General features: G+C 44.8%; 1 long non-coding RNA gene across 4 annotated transcripts; it reads right to left on the bottom strand.

Moving 5' to 3' along the window:
- Positions 1–8,493: 8,493 nt before the first annotated feature.
- On the bottom strand, positions 8,494–12,296 carry LOC109741302 (uncharacterized). Of its 4 annotated transcripts, none has more exons than XR_006670516.2 (5): positions 11,781–12,296; positions 9,944–10,231; positions 9,167–9,349; positions 8,758–8,841; positions 8,494–8,652 (listed from the first exon to the last, which is right to left on the bottom strand). It is a non-coding gene; the product is annotated as an uncharacterized lncRNA (long non-coding RNA). The 4 variants fall into 4 exon arrangements; XR_002227559.4 differs by having other exon boundaries at positions 8,758–8,830; XR_012203179.1 differs by having other exon boundaries at positions 8,758–8,830; positions 11,423–12,249.
- Between the last annotated feature and the right edge of the window lie 5,746 nt (positions 12,297–18,042).

Here is an 18,042-nt window from a genome sequence, read left to right as displayed (position 1 = left end):
TTATTATTGCTACGGGCTAGCCAGTTATCTTCGCCCGTGCAAAAGCGGGTCATAAGTGCCGTGAGGGCTGCCATGGACTTCGGCTTTTCTTGGCCGAGGTTTCAGGCGCCCATTCGTCGCGGATGCTATGTTTAAAGGCCGCCAGGCTTCGGCATCTAGACAGTCGACGATCTGGTTCTTTTTAGTTAGGAACCTAGTCCATAATTTCCTGGCTGACTCTCCGGGCTGTTGAACTATGTGACTTAAGTCATCGGCATCCGGAGGTCGGCCGTATGTACCTTCGAAGTTCTCGCGGAAGGCGTCTTCCAAGTCCTCCCAGCTGCCAATGGAGTTTTTTGGCAGGCTGTTTAACCAGTGCCGAGCTGGTCCCTTGAGTTTTAGCGGGAGGTATTTGATGGCATGAAGATCATCGCCGTGGGCCATATGAATATGGAGAAGAAAGTCCTCAATCCATACCACGGGATCTGTTATTCCATCATATGATTCAATATTCATGGGTTTAAACCCTTCTCGGAATTCGTGCTCCATTACTTCATCAGTGAAGCAGAGGGGGTGTGCGACGCCTCTATATCGGGCCAGGTCACGACGTAGCTCGGATGGAGTTTGTCTGCGGTTTTTGGCCTGGACGTGGTTATGCTTGTCACATCCGGCTAGATAGCCGTCGTCGCGCGTCAAGGCACGCCCCCGCGATCCGTAGATCGATCTGGTCTGACCTGCTCTATTTTCCAGGTCCTGCCGCAGGTCATATGTATATCCCCGAGCTGTTGTGTCTCTACCTTTACGGCGGGGTGGTATGGGCTGGTGTTCGGCTTGAGTTGCCGCTTTGTCCCGGCCACGTGGTGGTCAGTCGGTCGCGTTACGCACTGATGGTACGGGCTCAAGTGCCTCGTCATCGAATTGAGGTAGCAGTTTATGCTTTGGGTAACTTTTGGTTGGGCACTCGAGGCCATATTCCTTGGCTGCCAGGACATTAGTCCACCTGTCGTTGAGTAGGTCTTGGTCAGCTTGAAGCTGCTGCTGCTTCTTTTTTAGGCTCCTTGCAGTGGCTATTAGCCGGCGCTTAGAGCGCTCCTGCTCAAGAGGTTCCTCAGGCACAATAAAGTCTTCATCGCCGAGGCTCACCTCGTCCTCGGAGAGTGGACATTATTACTATCCTCTGAGTCTTCGTTATGGCCTGTTCATTAGGGCTAACTTGCCCATCTTCCCAATCGTCCTACTCGGAGGTTGGCTCGACGGGGTTTTCTTGGTCTTCGGCGTCGTCCAGAGTATTGTTATCTCTCGTGCCGGTATTGCTGTCTTTTCCATGGTGTGATTTAGAGCGGCGCCACTGACGGGCGGCGCTTTGGTTGTATCTTAGGAGGTTTATCCTCGACTGGATTCTTCTCGTTATCACCATTACCCGCTTTGGGTGTATCCACCATGTACACATCATATGAAGAGGTGGCCGTCCAGCGTCCGGTAAACAGCGGGCTTTGGGCCTGCTCCTCTCAGGCATCGTCGTCCATACCGTCGATCTCTTCGGAGCCGTAATCGAGCATGTCAGTTAAGTCCTCGACAGTGGCTATGAAGTGGGTGGTCGGTGGGACGTAAAATTTCCCTCTCTTAGCCCCTAGTCCAGGCTGGGCGTAGTTTGGACGTTGCTCCTCTGTAATGATGAGGGATCGCATCAACTCCAGAGCCTCGCTTAAAGGCGAGGTTTGGCCAGGGAGAAAAGAGTCCGTGGAGTACGACGGGAAGGAGACTTCTTGGCCGAGCTCACACAATGTTGACTTCGAGGGTTTTGAGCCAGTGTCCGGAGAAGAGTTCGGCTTCCTGATGGTTTCCAGCAACACTGCTTCCTCCGGTTCTCCCGGACTGGGCTTAGTGGCCGCATATAGTCCAGCGGGCTCAGGAATCCCCTCTTCAGACCTGGTAATGTGCTCCGGATCTAAGGCCAGAGCGAAGGTTGGGGTCGTGAACCCTTGGAAGATCAAGTCTCCTCGGATATCGGCGACATAGTCCAAATTTCCAAAACTAATCTGGTGACCTGGGGCGTAGTTGTCGATCTGCTCTAGATGGCCAAGCGAGTTGGCCCGCAGTGCAAAGCCCCCGAACACAAAGATCTGGCCGGGGAGAAAGACCTCCCTCAGGGCAGTATTGTTGTAGATGATGGATGGAGCCATCGAACCTTCCGACGACGACACAGCGGAACTCTCAATGAAAGCACCAATGTCGGTGTCAAAACCGGCGGATCTCGGGTAGGGGGTCCCTAACTGTGCGTCTAAGGTCGATGGTAACAGGAGATGGGGGACACAATGTTTACCCAGGTTCGGGCCCTCTCGATGGAGGTAATACCCTACTTCCTGCTTGATTGATCTTGATGAATGTGAGGATTACAAGAGTTGATCTACCACGAGATCGTAATGGCTAAACCCTAGATGTCTAGCCTGTATGATTATGATTCTGCCCTACGGACTAAACCCTCCGGTTTATATAGACATCGGAGGGCCCTAGGGTTGTACAGAGTCGGTTTACAGAGGAAGGAATCTTCATATCCGAACGCCAAGCTTGCCTTCTATGCAAAGGAGAGTCCCATTCGGACACGGGAGGAAGTCTTCTGTCTTGTATCTTCATGGCCCATCAGTCCGGCCCACGTCATATAGCCCGGACGCGCGAGGACCCTTAATCCAGGACTCCCTTACTCTCCCGCCCCTTTTCTGCTGATGAAATCGCTAAGGTTTTAAAAGAGCTTCCAGTTGAAAGGGCACCTGGGCCCGATGGTTTCAATGGTCTTTTTGTCAAGCGGTGTTGGTCCATCATCGAGCCAGACTTTCTGAGGCTGATCAATGATTTTTATGAGGGGAATCTAGCCTTGGAGAACATAAATGGGTCTCTGATTACTCTCATACCCAAATTCTCTCCCCCGAAAGCCCTAATGATTTCAGGCCCATCTCCCTCACAAACACATGCCTCAAATTCTTGACCAAGCTTCTGGCTAATCGCTTGCAAAGTGTAATTCTCAAATGTATCCACAAAAACCAATATAGATTTCTTAAGAGCCGATCAATCCAGGACTGTTTGGCATGGACTTTTGAATACATACATCAGTGCAAACAGTCCAAAAATCCTATTTTTATTCTCAAGCTTGACTTTGCCAAAGCCTTTGACACGATGAGCATGAGGTTATATTATAGATGCTAAGATTCAAAGGTTTTGATGATAGGTGGATCTCATAGATAGAAGAAATTCTTTAGTCCTGTCAAATGGTGTCCCAGGCAAGCAGTTCAAATGTAAGTGTGGAGTAAGACAAGGTGACCCCCTCTCTCCTCTGCTTTTTGTTTTGGCTGTGGATTTGCTACAAACAGTAGTTAATGACATGTTAGCTCGAGGAGTGATCACTTTGCCTATCCCCTCCCAAAATCTAGACTTTCCCATTATTCAGTATGCTGATGATACAATTGTCATTATGCCTTCTATTGAGGAACAATTGGTGGCCATGAAAAACATGGTCCTCACCTTCCAAGAGTCCATTGGTCTGAAGGTAAATTTTAGCAAGTCCTCTTTGATCCCTTTAAATATGGATAATGATCTAGCTACAAGATTGGCTGCGGTGCTGGGCTGCAAGATTAGCACTACTCCTTTTACCTATCTAGGCCTTCCAATGGGTACCACAAGGCCTAGGATCTTAGATTTTATGCCTATGGTTGACAGAGTGGAAAGAAGACTCTTGCAGTTCCTCAATGTGAAATCAAGGCTCCAGACTTCAACTCCGGGCTTCAGTCTTGACATCTATGCCCATTTATTTCCTGTGCTCTCTGGATATTCCTCTTGGGATTATTAAACAACTTGACAGGATCTTCAGACAGTGTCTTTGGAGAGGCAACAGTGACACTCCAAAACAATCCCTTGCTGCATGGAACTTGGTCTGTCGGCCCAAGGACAAAGCTGGCCTTGGGATTATCAACCTTAATATCCAGAACAAGGGGCTTCTTATTAAGCATCTACACAACTTTTATAATAAAGTTGACATACCCTGGGTCACCTTGATTTGGAATTCATATTATGATGGGGTGGTGCCTCAAGCTACTGCGATGACAGGGTCTTTCTGGTGGAGAGACGTTTTCAAGCTTTCTGACACATACAGAGTAGTTGCGTCAGCTCATGTCAACATGGGAGACTCTGTGATGTTCTAGTTGGATTCTTGGCAGGTGGGTGGCTCTACAATGCCCCTCTTCAGAAGACTACCAAGATTGTTTTCTTTTGTTAAGGATGATAAAGCTTCTGCTGCTGAAATCCTCAGTTCCTCGGACCTATTCTCTTTGTTCTATTTGCCTATATCTCAAGAAGCTTCTGAGGAACTGAGGATTCTTGAGGAATGGATGTTAAATCTTTAAAGGGATCCACACTCTTCTGATGTCTGGACCTGGGTAGGGAAATCTGGTTCTTACTCTGCCAAAAGTTTCTAGAACATAATGCATACTCACATGCCTACAATTCAGATATTCAAATGGCTTTGGAGGAGCAAATGCACCATGAAAATTAAAGTCTTTGGCTGGTTGTTATTCTTTGATTGCCTAAACACCAAATATATGCTTGTCAGAAGACATTGGAGACTGCCTGATGATGACAATCAATGTGTCATTTGTGCTGCTCAGGCCTATGAAGACAGACTGCACCTTTTCATCAACTGTACATTCAGCAACAGAGTCTGGAACTATCTGGTAATCGTCTGGATTGGTGTGTATCTCTCATGCAAGGAGATCCTTCAGACCACCATTCTTCTTTGAAGTGATGCTTACAGCTGCTTGGAACATTTGGATTTTGCGCAATGGCAGAACTTTTAGAGGAGAGAGGGCCCCTTTTGCTAGGTGGAAATGTAATTTTGTGCATGATGTAACTCTACTTTCTCATAGGTTAGCTAGTTCAACCAGGGACTCTCTTCTGGCTTGGGTTAACTCCCTTCCTTAGATTAGAGGTAAGTTTGGGTAGGTTTTTTCCTGTATTTTTGTAAATATGTCTAACTGTAACTGTTCTCTCTCTTTGAGGTTGGAATAAAGACTGTGGGGCTTTGCTCCACACTAGATAGTTTCAAAAAAAATAAAGAACCAGACAATGATGTTGAAATAGAACCAGTTGTTGATCTTGATATCCCACAACCCAAGAGTAAAAGATACGATAAAAAAGACATTGTTGCTAGAAAACATGGTAAGGAAAGAGCACCATGGGTTCAAAAACTATGCCCTTTCCACCTAAATCAACTAATAAGAAAGATGATGAAGAATTTGAACGCTTTGTTGAAATGATTAGGACAGTCTTTTTGCGTACCCACTTGACTGATATCTTAAAAATGGCCCCCTATGCAAAGTACATGAAAGACATCATCACCAATAAGAGAAAAATACCAGAAGTTGAAATCTCCACCATGCTTGGTAATTATTCTTTTAAGGATGGAGTACCTAATAAAATTGGAGATCCGGGAATACCAACTATACCTTGCTCCATTAAATGAAACTATGTTAAAACCGCTTTGTGTGATATAGGAGTTGGTGTTAGTGTTATGCATTTTTCTTTATACAAAAGACTTGATTTGAATAAACTTACACCTACTGAAATATCTTTGCAAATGGCTGACAAATCAACTGCCATACCTATCGGTATTTGTGAGGATGTGCCCGTTGTTGTTGCAAATGTTACTATCTAAACAGACTTTGTTATACTTGAGATGCCCGAGGACGACAACATGTCGATTATCCTTGGTAGACCCTTTTTGAATACTGAAAGGGCTGTTATTGATTGCAATAAAAACAAGGTCACTTTTCATATCAATGGTAATGAGCATACGGTGCACTTTTTGAAGAAACAATTCCAACTGAATGCACACTATAAGAAAATTGAGATAATGTGACAAAAATCCTCGTGACGTTGGTAGACAACGTCACATAAGTATCTAATGAGTGACGGTTTGAAGGTTGTGTCACCGATTAATGAAAATGTGTGACGTTTAATGTCATTGAAACGCCTGGGCCGCTGAGCGCCACCTAGCTACCAATTTCTGTGACGCTTTGGTAATTTGGATGATGAACCTGCTACCGTCACCGATTGTTAGAAATGTGTGACACTCATTTTTTCGTCATGTAACTACCAGTAGTGGGACCTGTCATAGGTGCTTCATGGATTAATGAGTAGTAGGGCCACACGTCAGTGTTTTTTATGCGACCCATGTGTCAATGTTCGACCGATGCTATTATTTTGTTCAATCGTACATAAATAAGTAGTGACCAAAAAAAGCTTATTGGTGGTGTCGTGAGCTGATGAATATGAAAGCTGCAGTTGTTTCGTTCCATCTCAAAGTGGGAAATAAGAGACCGGACTGGAAAAATCGGGAGGAGGATTTTTTTGTGGGGCCCATTCAATGTTTCTCTATGGGCCCACGCATAGGACCCACGACAATTTTTTCATGGGGGATTGAGCGATAAATGTTTCGTGGGGTATTGAGCAATAACTTTTTCATGGAGTATTGAGCGATGTAACTATTTTCTTAGTCTAATATAAATGAGTAGTGGCCGAAAAAACTCATTGGTGGCGTTTGTGAGATGATGGTTATGGTAGTATAGTGCTACGGTTGTTTCGTCCTAACAAAAAAAAGGAGTTTAAAATCGCTACATCCAGCATGATCTTGCCTACAGGAGTTATCAATACGGTAGATTTCATGCATTGATCTAATCATGCATTGACCTAAACTATGCGAACGTAACTTTATAATGTCATATGACTATCCGGCCTACAACATGATTTACGCGACAGTAGCAAGTTAGTTCCTCGCAAAGAAAAGACACCAGCGACTTAGATTCATTACTATTTTTTTGCTATTTTTTGTATATTTTCACGGCAAACAATTGTATTTATACATCTAGAGGAGTAAAAGAACCCAATGTTTCCTATTTTTTTATCAGATTATATACACGTACATGGTATTTTTTATTTTTGAAAACAGGGGGTACCCCTCGTGCCTTTTAAGTAATTTTTTGTTATCATATTACACACATACATGATACATGCCTTTTTATTTTATTTTTTGATCAGATTATAGACTTACATGGTACGTGTCAAACCCACTTTTTTTTGGACGTAAGAGAAACACACTTTTTTGGCAGAATCAAACCCACTAGTTTAAGCGTAGAATTCCTTTGCCCTCCTGCGCCCGGAGAATGAAAATTTTAAGTTAATTAGGCGGCGTGGCAAAACTTTCGGAACGAATCCCATTTAACTACACATAGATCCACCCTAATCAGTAATCCCCGTTATCTCGCACCGTCTTCTTCCTTTCTCCATCCCGATCAGATCCAATCTGCGCATCCCCTCTGCCGCTTCTCTCCGGCAGCCCCCACGCCCCCACCCCCGTCCACCTCCGGCGCCCCCACCATGGAGGCAATGACAACCACCATCGCCGCCATCAAGACCCCGGTGAAAGCCGCTGCAGCGCAGCTGGTGGAAGAGGCGGCGCCCACGCCGCAGGCAGTCGCGCCGGGAAGGAGCAGCCCCTGCGCGAGGCAAATCCTCACATGATCTGGTGACGCAAACCGACGACCCACCTGGAGAACCCAGTGCGCCTACTCTTCTCGATGCTCTTGGCGCTGCTCGTCCAAGGCGTGATCTCCGCTGCCGTTGGCGCCAACCATGCTGACCTTCTTCCGCAGTACAGCCTGGCCGGAGCCAGCCATCGTGGTGCCCCTCTTCTACGCCTACTGCATCCTCCTCAAGACCATGCCGCCCTTCTCTGTTTCCCTGACGAGGCCACGGTTGCAGGCATTTTGTGGCGCTGCTCCCATCAGGTGCGTTGTTGTGGCGCTCATTTTTTTCGCCATTGATTTTTTTAGCAGGAAATCAATTGCACTTTCTCCCTGTGCGGGGGTTCACTACAAGAAATATGTCAACTTGCGACCATCACTATTGGTCACTGAAAGGTCATTGTTTTTTCATTTCCGACCTTTTTGTGACAAAAAACAGAAGGTCAAAAGCTGGTAGTCATAAACTGAAATTAACGACCAAAACAAAAGGTCGTTGATTCCATGACCTTCTGTTTTGGTCGCTAGCTCTCTGCCCAGGCCACGTCGGATCCGACGTGGCAATCTGACGTGGCAAAATTGCGACCAATTGAAAAGGTCAAAAATTGCAATCTGACATGGCAAAATCAGCCCAGTCCAATTGGGTGTTTATATGGGCCGAGCCCATTAATTCAGCCAATTTAGTGTATTTTTCTGTCAATTTTTGTTAGCTTCATGGGCCAAGCCCAACATCACAGCCTTTTTATTTTTGGGCCATGGCCATTTTGGCTGAGCAGTTCAAGTATTTCTTTTTATAAAGATGGGTCCACTATTCAGATGGGTCCCAATTGTCAGGTTCTTCTAGTAAGTGGGTCCCACTTGTCAAGGTCATTTCCTTTAAATTTTAATTTGCTAGTAAATAAATCACCAACATTCAAATGGGAACAGATAGAGAACACACGTAGTACTTCACATAACATCCAGAATCAGTTTGATACATCATACAACAAAGATACAATAGCAGAATCATTGTGTTACATGATCATATAACACATATACAATGGCAATCACAGTATAGATACTCCAGGTCTCTTCAACTTCGCATTCCCCAGATTCCCAGCTTCCAAATCTGCAGCACAAAATCAACGCCATGTTAATAGACCAAACTTGGTGTTACAACAGATGAATGAATATGTTGTGTCTTCTTCAAATAAGTTTAGTTTGTTGAGGATACCATTTAGAACTAGAAGCCATCCACCTACTAACAGAACTTTCATGAATATGTTCTCGTATGCTTAATAATTAACCTACATGAGCACTGCAAGTCAAATTACCATCATAATATGTACGAAGATAAAGGAAAGCAAGAAATAGCAGACTAGAAACCTCAGGAGGCAAAATAAGTAGCATGGTACTAAGAATACAAGTACTCAAGGCAACTAACCCGGTTTCAGCGTGCTGAAGTTCAGATTTTTTTTATCATAACATTTAGATCCAAGAAGACATTAACACACTTGACAGAATTTACATGAATACGTTGTGTAAGATAAATTGCACATAAAAAGGAATAATAATCAGGAAAACTTTCAAGGAAAACAAGTACGTTGCACCAATATAATTCTATGAGCTAGATGTTTGCTTACCTTGTTGTCAGCTGGAGAAACTGCTTGCCATAAGGAGTTGGGGGCCATCATGTGCAAGTGGAACCCTTAAGCTAGAAATGTGGAACAATTTGAGCTGGATGCAATCAGCCAGCCTGATGACAAAGTAATCAGGTTTGAAGAAACTTGCTCCCAACGATGGAACGTAGTCTGCAGCTTACCCATCTGCGAAATAAAGATGATCTTTATCCTCAGGACCAGAAGAAGAACACAGATACATGCAGTTTGATGATGCAATATGTTTCTGAAGCTACGGTATAGTTAAGCAACATATACATATGAGTTTTATCTTCAGGATTAACAGAACAGGACAGAAAAATTCAGGTGTTTCTAAAACTACAAGGGACGTAGTAGCACACATACTGTAACTACTCAACTTTCTCAACTATAAGAGGACATAGATTAATAGACAAAGAATAGCAGCTGCAGAGGTCTATAGAACATCCCTCACAAACTCCCATACAACAACAGAACCAATACAGCAACTAAGCCTATAAATGTTTTGCTCCCAGCCAGCATCATGAATTTTCTCAGCTAGTACTAACTACCAAGCTGGCACTGCCTCAGCCATACTACAGTAAGACGTCCTTATATACTACTCCATACAGTACTGTAGTAGAAAATACAGAAGCAGTTTTCAGCTGACAGTACGCCACGGCGCAGCCAAATAAACAGCGGCAGCATACCAAAATTCGCAACTAGAGGAAGAGAAAGGGGCACAAGGGAGGGAGGGAGGGCGGACGGGGATGGGGGGGTTACCGAGCCCTGGATCTCCTCCCGGACGATGTAGAAGGGGTCCTGCGGGGAGCTCATGGCGGACGCCGGAGGTTGGTGAGGTCGGCGAGGGGCAGCAACTGCCTCCGAGGACACAGCCGCAGCAGCAGCATCTCGTCGCCTCCTCCAGCTCTGGCTCCAGCGATTGCCACGGTCCGTCCAGCTCGACGAAGCGCCGCGCATCGAAGCATGCACGCGCGTGCCGGCGAGCAAGCCATGTGTAGTGCTTAGTCGACGCCACATCCAGTAGTGGTTCACCGAGATGTTATGGAGCTGCAAAAACAATTAAAGAGAACAAATAAGAAGGTAACATCGCCAATAAATTGCAGCTATTGAAAGCAACTATAGTTATTCAGAAAACATGGTTGCTGCAACTTTAAGCCAAGCAGTACACATTCATGTCAAATATACATCTGTAAGATACTAGAAGCATTTTTGCATACCTATGTGTACTGCTATAATTTTACACCAAGCAGTGCACTAGTACATCAATTACACTAAGCCTCAACCCACTGTTTAAAAAAGTATTTTATCATCATTCTTCAATAGCTTGAATTTCAGAACGGCCACTGTTTGTATTTTAATGAAGAACACCCCAAGCAAATAACAATAGATGGGCATTAAGACAAAAAAAATTAGGAATCGCAGCATCATGTTTCAGCAGCAGTGCAGTACAAATCCTTGTGTAGTGGAGGCCATAGGAACTACACTTAGTTCCAGTTGTGCATGTGGCACCAGGTGGTTGGAGACAAAGCCAGCAAGAGCAAGAGTGGTAACATAATTACTACAGCAACCACACTTCTCCCATTTGGTGCAGACATCAGTATCCAACTTAGTAAATGAGTAGCCACTTCTTCAATCTGAAGATCAGTTTTGTATTAGCAATAAACATGCAAGAAGGTGACAAAACACCTACCAAAATCCAGTCATCTCTACATATATACAGGCATACAGCAGCCAGATAGAATGGACTCCCCAGTGACTCAAAAATTCCTCTCCCCTCTTCTTGCATCACTGTCAACGGTGCACACTGCACTGAAATGGAGCGCTCTAGTAGCAAAAAAATCCATACGACATCCAACAGACAAAACATCCTACCATGCCTTGGCTAGTGATGACAATGGCAGTGCAAAGCAGACTGGTCTCCTGCCCATGCATTCCGTAGAGCATTTTTTGGTGGATAATAACACACTGAAAAATGTTGGATGCAGCCCATCGATAGACACTAGTACTATTTTAAGTTTCTTCTGGGCTAGAGCGCCAGATCTCAAAAGCTGGAATGATGAAACTGTGGATAAAATAAAGCATCAATGCATTTTTTATTAGACTACTACTACTACTAGCCAGTAAGATATACTAGTATGTATACTGAACAGAATTACTCCTTGACAAACAAACAAACAACCAAAAACATCCGAGAAGGCGAAACGAGACAACTGCCACAGCGCTGTTACCCATGGCTACCCTGGCAGCCGCGCACACTAGCGCTCAGGCCGTGCGGCCGCAGTGCCCCCCACCGCACGGGCGGCGACACCGTACTAGAGTCGCTCCCCTCTGCTCCTCCTCCTCCTCCTTGATTTCGAAGCGGCGGGCGGGACGGTGCACCGCTCCCCTACCCCTTGCCCTGAAGCACGCTACGAGCTCTGTAGCGCCGAATCGAACCCGTGTAAGCACGGCAGCACACCGAGCCCATCTAATCGCGGACGTGGGCCACTGACGCGCAGGCAGATCTCGCGCGAGAGCAAACTCGACGACGCAGGCACGATCGGGAGGAAGGCAGGACGAAGAAGAAGGGGGAGAGGAGGGCTCGACGGATCTGTACCGAGGTCAACATGCCGAGGTCGAGGTCGAGGTCGAAGGAAGACGGAGGAAGAAGGGTTCCTCTCATCTCCGTCGAGGTCGGCTCTTGATGACGACACGAGTCCGGCTCGATCTGGCGCCTGAGGTGGGACGAGGACGAGGCGCAGACGTCCCCTCGTGCAGACAGAGGTCCAGATCGAAGCCCTGGTGTGTGTGTGTGGGGGGGGGAGAGCGGGAGCGGCGGCCGGAGACGAGGTCAGATGCGGCATGGGTGGAGGCGGCAAGGTCAGACGGGACGGTGGGTGGTGGTGGCGATGTGTGGGTGGGAGGGCACGGTCGATGTGTGGGACGTGCGCGCCAGATCTAGTCCAAGTGGAGGATGGAGCGGAGGAGAAGGCATCAGGCGCCGTCGGAGGGTGGAGGAATCGGGAGGCATCGGGCGCCGTAGGCTGGCGACGAGGAGTGGGCGGCGGCGGCGAGGAGATGGGGACGAGGGAGGAGGGGTGCGATGGGGGATCTGAGCTAGGGTTTGGGCTGCGGGTGGGGGTATGTCTTTTTCTTTTCTTTTTTCTGTAGATAGATGGATGGATGGATGTGGGATGGAGAGATGGATGGATGGATGGGCGCCATGTCATCGATCCGTGTGACTACGAATTCCACCAATGAGAATAGAGCACATATAATTGTGTTTCTTTTTTGTTTTTCTTCTATTTTTTCACATGAAAAATTCAAAAAAATGATCTCATACTTTGCACAAGTTTAAATCTTGGATTGATAAACAATATCGACGAAGGGATTTTTTATTTTCTTCGCACGAAAAGTCGATTTTCCATTTTTTTTGAGTGCCCAAAATGAGTCTTTTTGTGAAGGACCTACCATATATTTGTTGCAAAATTGGACCAAATCCGTTTTCTAAAATACTAGGTCATATTTAATGCACAATTGACCAAATGGTTGGGTGTCAAAACCTTTGATCGACCTCTCGTGAGAAAGACAAATTTCTGTCGATTTAGGTGGAAGCGGGTCAAATTTGAACTGCAGCTGCCTCATAGTTTGCTCTTTATTTTTTTCCAAAAATCATTTATAGGTACATAAGTATCTATTTAATCAGAGAAACATCAAAAGTTTTCCAAGATTCAACCACTAGCTAGGAACGGTCATGCCCGCCGTTTTGACCGCATTTTGAAACACACGTAAAAAAATCAAAAAAAATCAAAAAATGGAAAACCTCCGCATTGTGTCATTATATTTGACCAAGTTACCAGAAAAAAAATAAACTTGTAATACGACAACTCTTTTAAAAAAGTGTTCTCAGAAACGAGCTATCATGTGTGAAGATTCATGACTTTTAAGTCAAATGATCAATCTTATGGCCACATTCATGGCATAGTTTGTTCAAATGATCTCATATCGTGCACAAGGGTGCATCTTGGAATTCCAAACAATGTTGCCTAAGGGAGTTTTCATTTTCTTTGCACGGAAAATTCATTTTCCATTTTTTGAGTGCCCGAAATGAGTTTTTTTGTGAAGGACCTACCATATATTTGTTGCAAAATTGGACCAAATAAATTTTATAAAATACTAGGCCATATATAATTGACCAAATGGTTGGGTGTCAAAATCTTTGATCCACCTCTCGTGAAAAAGACAAATTTCTGCCGATTCAGCTGGAAGCGGGTCAAATTTGAACTGCAGCTCCCTCATAGTTTGCTCATTATTTTTTCCAAAAATCATTTATAGGTACATAACTATCTATTTAATCAGAGAAACATCAAAAGGTTTCCAAGATTCAACCACTAGCTAGGAACGGTCATGCCTGTCGTTTTGACCGCATTTTGAAACAGACTAAAAAATTCAAAAAATTCAAAAAAATGGAAAACCTTCGCATTGTGTCATTATATGTGACGAAGTTACCAGAAAAATAATAAACTTGTAATACGACAATTCTTTTAAAAAAGTGTTCTCAGAAACGAGCTATCATGTGTCAAGATTCATGGCTTTCAAGTCAAATGATCAATCTTATGGCCACATTCATGGCATAGTTTGTTCAAATGATCTCATATCGTGCACAAGGGTGCATCTTGGAATTCTAAACAATGTTGCCTAAGGGAGTTTTCATTTTCTTTGCACGGAAAATTCGTTTTCCATTTTTTTGAGTGCCTGGAATGAGTTTTTTTTTGTGAAGGACCTACCATATATTTGTTGCAAAATTGGACCAAATCAATTTTATAAAATACTAGGCCATATATAATTCACAATTGACCAAATGGTTGGGTGTCAAAAGCTTTGATCCACCTCTCATGAAAAAGACAAATTTCTGCCGATTCAAATGGAAGCGGGTCAAATTTGAACTGCAGCTGCCTCATAGTTTGCTCTTTATTTTTTCCAAAAATCATTTGTAGGTACATAAGTATCTATTTAATCAGAGAAACATCAAAAAATTTCCAAGATTCAGCCACTTGCTAGGAACGGGAATGCCCGCCGTTTTGACCGCATTTTGAAACGGGCATGAAAAATTCAAAAAAAATTAAAAAATTGGAAACCTTCGCATTGTGTCATTATATGTGACCAAGTTACCAGGAAAAATAATAAACTTGTAATACGACAATTTCTTTTAAAAAAGTGTTCTAAAAAATGAGCTATCAAGTGTGGAGATAAATGGCTTTCAAGCCAAATGATCAATCTTATGGCCACATTCATGGCATAGTTTGTTCAAATGATCTAATATTATGCACAAGGGTGCATATTGGAATGGCAAACAATGTTGCCTAAGAAAGTTTTCATTTTCTTTTGACAAAAAAATTATTTTTCATTTTTCGAGTGCCCAAAATGAGTTTTTTTGTGAAGGTCCTACCAAATAATTGTTGAAAATTGGACCAAAGCAATTTTATAAAATACTAGGCCATATTTAATGCACAATTGACAAAATGGTTGGGTGTCCAAAGCTTTTGATCCACCTCTGGTGAAAAAGACAAATTTCCGCCGATTCAGTAGGAAGCGGGTCAAATTTGAATTGCAGCTGCCTTATAGTGTGCTCTTTATTTTTTCCAAAAATATTTTATAGTTACATAAGTATCTATTTAATCAGAAATACATGGTTCGGTGGCGATACATCGAGGTTTGGACGGTGGCCCAGGGCCCCAACTCCAGAGCACGTAAACTCGCATGCCCGCCGCGTGGTCACCGCGTGACTGTGGCGTTGCCGTGCGTTTTGGGTGGCCTAGGCATGTCTAGTGGGTTGGGCACTCCCCAGGTAGGTGCTAGGAAGAAAATGACACCAGAAGTTTCTCACGAGGAGACCGAACTATGCTCAAATATGAATTACCAGCCAAGTGTTTGATTAGCGGTACGAGAAATGCACACGGCCAATTGGCGTGAGTTTTGGCTGAGGATGATCATCTACTAAGGAGACTGTCTTCACAAATTTTCATCTCAAAAGGAGGAGCCTAGGTGGTACTTGCTTTGGAACGGTCATGCCCGCCGTTTTGACCGCATTTTGAAATGGGCATAAAAAATTCAAAAAAATCAAATGCTTTATAATGCATGGTCAACTTTTTTTGCACACATTCTAAGATTTTCAGATGCTTGATTATCATTTATCAAATACAACATTAACATTTTTTAATCCATGATCAAAAATTCCTCAAATGCTTTATTAACATTTTTATACATATATTTTTTACATTTTTCAAATGCTTTGTTAACATTTAACCAAACCTATTTTTGGATAATATTGATCCGAGGTCATATGCAAAATTGACGGTGCAATTACATTTTAGAATTTTCCTTTTTTGTTTGAACTCCCTCTATTTCTTGAGAGAAATTGAAACTACACGTTCCTCATAGTTTAGTCATTTTTTCAAAAATTATTTTCAGGTGCACAACTAGTTTGCCCATTTTAGAATATGTGACCTTGTTTGAAGAAAAATAACGAACTTTGAAATGACGAACATTTTTTAAATCAATGATTTTTTTTGTAATTCACTATCATTTGTTGTGAACATTTGAAGAAAAAATCATGAACATTTTTGAATTCGCAAATTTTTTGTTCAAATTCATGAACATTATTACAATACGCTGACATTTTTGTCAATATCATGAATATTTTTTATTCCACAAACATTTTATGATTTCAGGATTTTTTTTTCAAAAAATCACATTTCTTAAAATTCATTTTTTTTTCAAATCCCGAATTATTTCAAAGAAAAAACATAAAAAATAAATAAAAAGCACACAATCCCATCTAAAAAAAGCTTCTAAATAGGCTACGGGCCGCTGGCCCACTCATCGCACCGCAATGTTATTTAATCGAAAAAAGAAGGAGATGCCTCGTATGAGGACGGCCCAAGCCCAGGAAAGGTCTATATCCTATAAGAGAGGTGGCTGCGGCACACAACCAACAATGACTTGGTGGCGTGGTGGTAAGCAGCTGTGTGGTTGTGCGTGTGGGCGTGGGTTTGAATCCTCCTTTGGCCACATTTTCTTTTCTGGTTTTCTAGTTTCGTTGGAGCCATGTGGGTCCTGCTCGTCAGGCATGCAATGGACACGTAGTTCGGTGGCAGGCCCCACTAGTCAGTTCGATGGTGGGTAACAGATGTGAGTTTAGTGTTTCCTACCTCTACCTGTTAGTTCGGTGGTGGGACCCGTGTGTCATGTAGGTATAAGGTGGTGGTGGTTCCGGTCTGTGATTGGATAGGCGGTGTAGTTGAACTTCTGGTCAACATGTCCATGCGTGGGACCCATCTGTCAGTAGTAGATTTAAATCAAGTGTTATGCAGACACATAAGCGGAAATTGACACATGGACATGACACATAGGCAAAACTGATGAGGTGGCGCTTAATCGTAGCAATTTACAAGGCTATGACCATCTATATTTGGTCGTGATCAGCTAGAAATAAGGCAGGAACCAGTGCTGTCTGCTTTACGACCATTTCGTGTAAGGAAATTGCGACCTTTCTGACCAAAATGGTCATTATGGTTTAGGGATTGGAGCCCCTCGAACAGTTTTTGACCAATTGGTCTCAAATGGTCATAGATTTACGACCAATTCTGTCGGATCTAGGGTTCCGGCAAAACCCTTAAGGTTCAAACTCTGGGGTGCGCGCGAAGTTCTTTCCCTCCTATCGATCCACGCCCTAGCTCGCCGATCTCGCGGACGAAGTCGATGAAGTCACAACACAGAAAGACACGAGATTTATACTGGTTCGGGCCACCGTTGTGGTGTAATACCCTACTCTAGTGTGGTGGTGGTGGATTGCCTCTTGGGCTGATGAGGAACAGTACAAGGGGAAGAACAGCCTCCTGAGGTTGAGGTGTTCTTGTGCTCGATGAACTTGTGTGGGTGAGGACTCGATTCGTCCAGGCTCAGTTGTTATGCCCCCTACGGTGGTGGCTAGCTCTACTTATATAGGCCCTGGTCCTCTCCCCAAATATTGAGCGGGAGGGGAGCCAACAACAGCGGGCAATTTGAAAGGGGACAACTAGTACAAGCTATCCTGACAAAAGCGGTCTTCGCCTGCAAAGGCTCTGGTGGTGACGCCGTCTTGGGCTCCATGGTGACCTCCGTCTTGCCGTCCTGCTGGTCTTGGTCTTGTTGCACCGATATGGAAACCTTTGCTTGATGCCTCGGTACTCCGCGCCTGCGCCTGCCTCCTTAGCACCAAAGAGGAAACAAGGACGCTGCGTTCCTTGGCGCCCGCCTGGCGTCCGCCTGGTGTCGATCGTCACTGCTCACGTCACGCGAGCCTCGCAAGGTTTGCCCCGCCTTGATATCTCCACTCCTCGTGAGCCTACCGAGCGTGGCCGCTCCTAAGGAGGTCTTGCGTCGTCTGCCCCGCGAGGGTCTTGAATGCCTTGTCGATGAAGATGGGTCGTACAGCCTGCTAGCATAGCCACGCCGTGGGCCGCAGGCAGGCAAGTCTGGGGACCCCCGTTCCCAGAACGCCAACAGTAGCCCCCGGGCCCAAGGCGCGCTCGGGCTTGGCTTCGAGGCGAAGCCAAAGGTCAAGTACGGAGCGCCGCGGGCCCCAAAAGCCTGCGGCCTCGATTGACGCGTGGCGGTTGATTGGACGTGGGCGTCTCCGCTTCCCCACGCTGCCTCAGCAACTGCTCGACTTGACAAGTCCCTGCGACATACAAGGAAAACCATCATTACATGTGATCGTGGAAGGCGCCGGTTGGCCTTCTCTCGCTATAAATGGGGAGGGGGCGGAGCCCCCGTCGCCCATCTCTTCCTTGCTTGCTTGCCTCTTTCTTGCTCCACCGCTAGCAGCAATGGCGCCA

Source organism: Aegilops tauschii, chromosome 2 (genome assembly GCF_002575655.3).
Source record: "Aegilops tauschii subsp. strangulata cultivar AL8/78 chromosome 2, Aet v6.0, whole genome shotgun sequence".
NCBI lineage: Eukaryota > Viridiplantae > Streptophyta > Magnoliopsida > Poales > Poaceae > Aegilops > Aegilops tauschii.
Note: the sequence above shows the minus strand (reverse complement) of the source record. Positions and strands in the feature narration are given on the sequence as shown.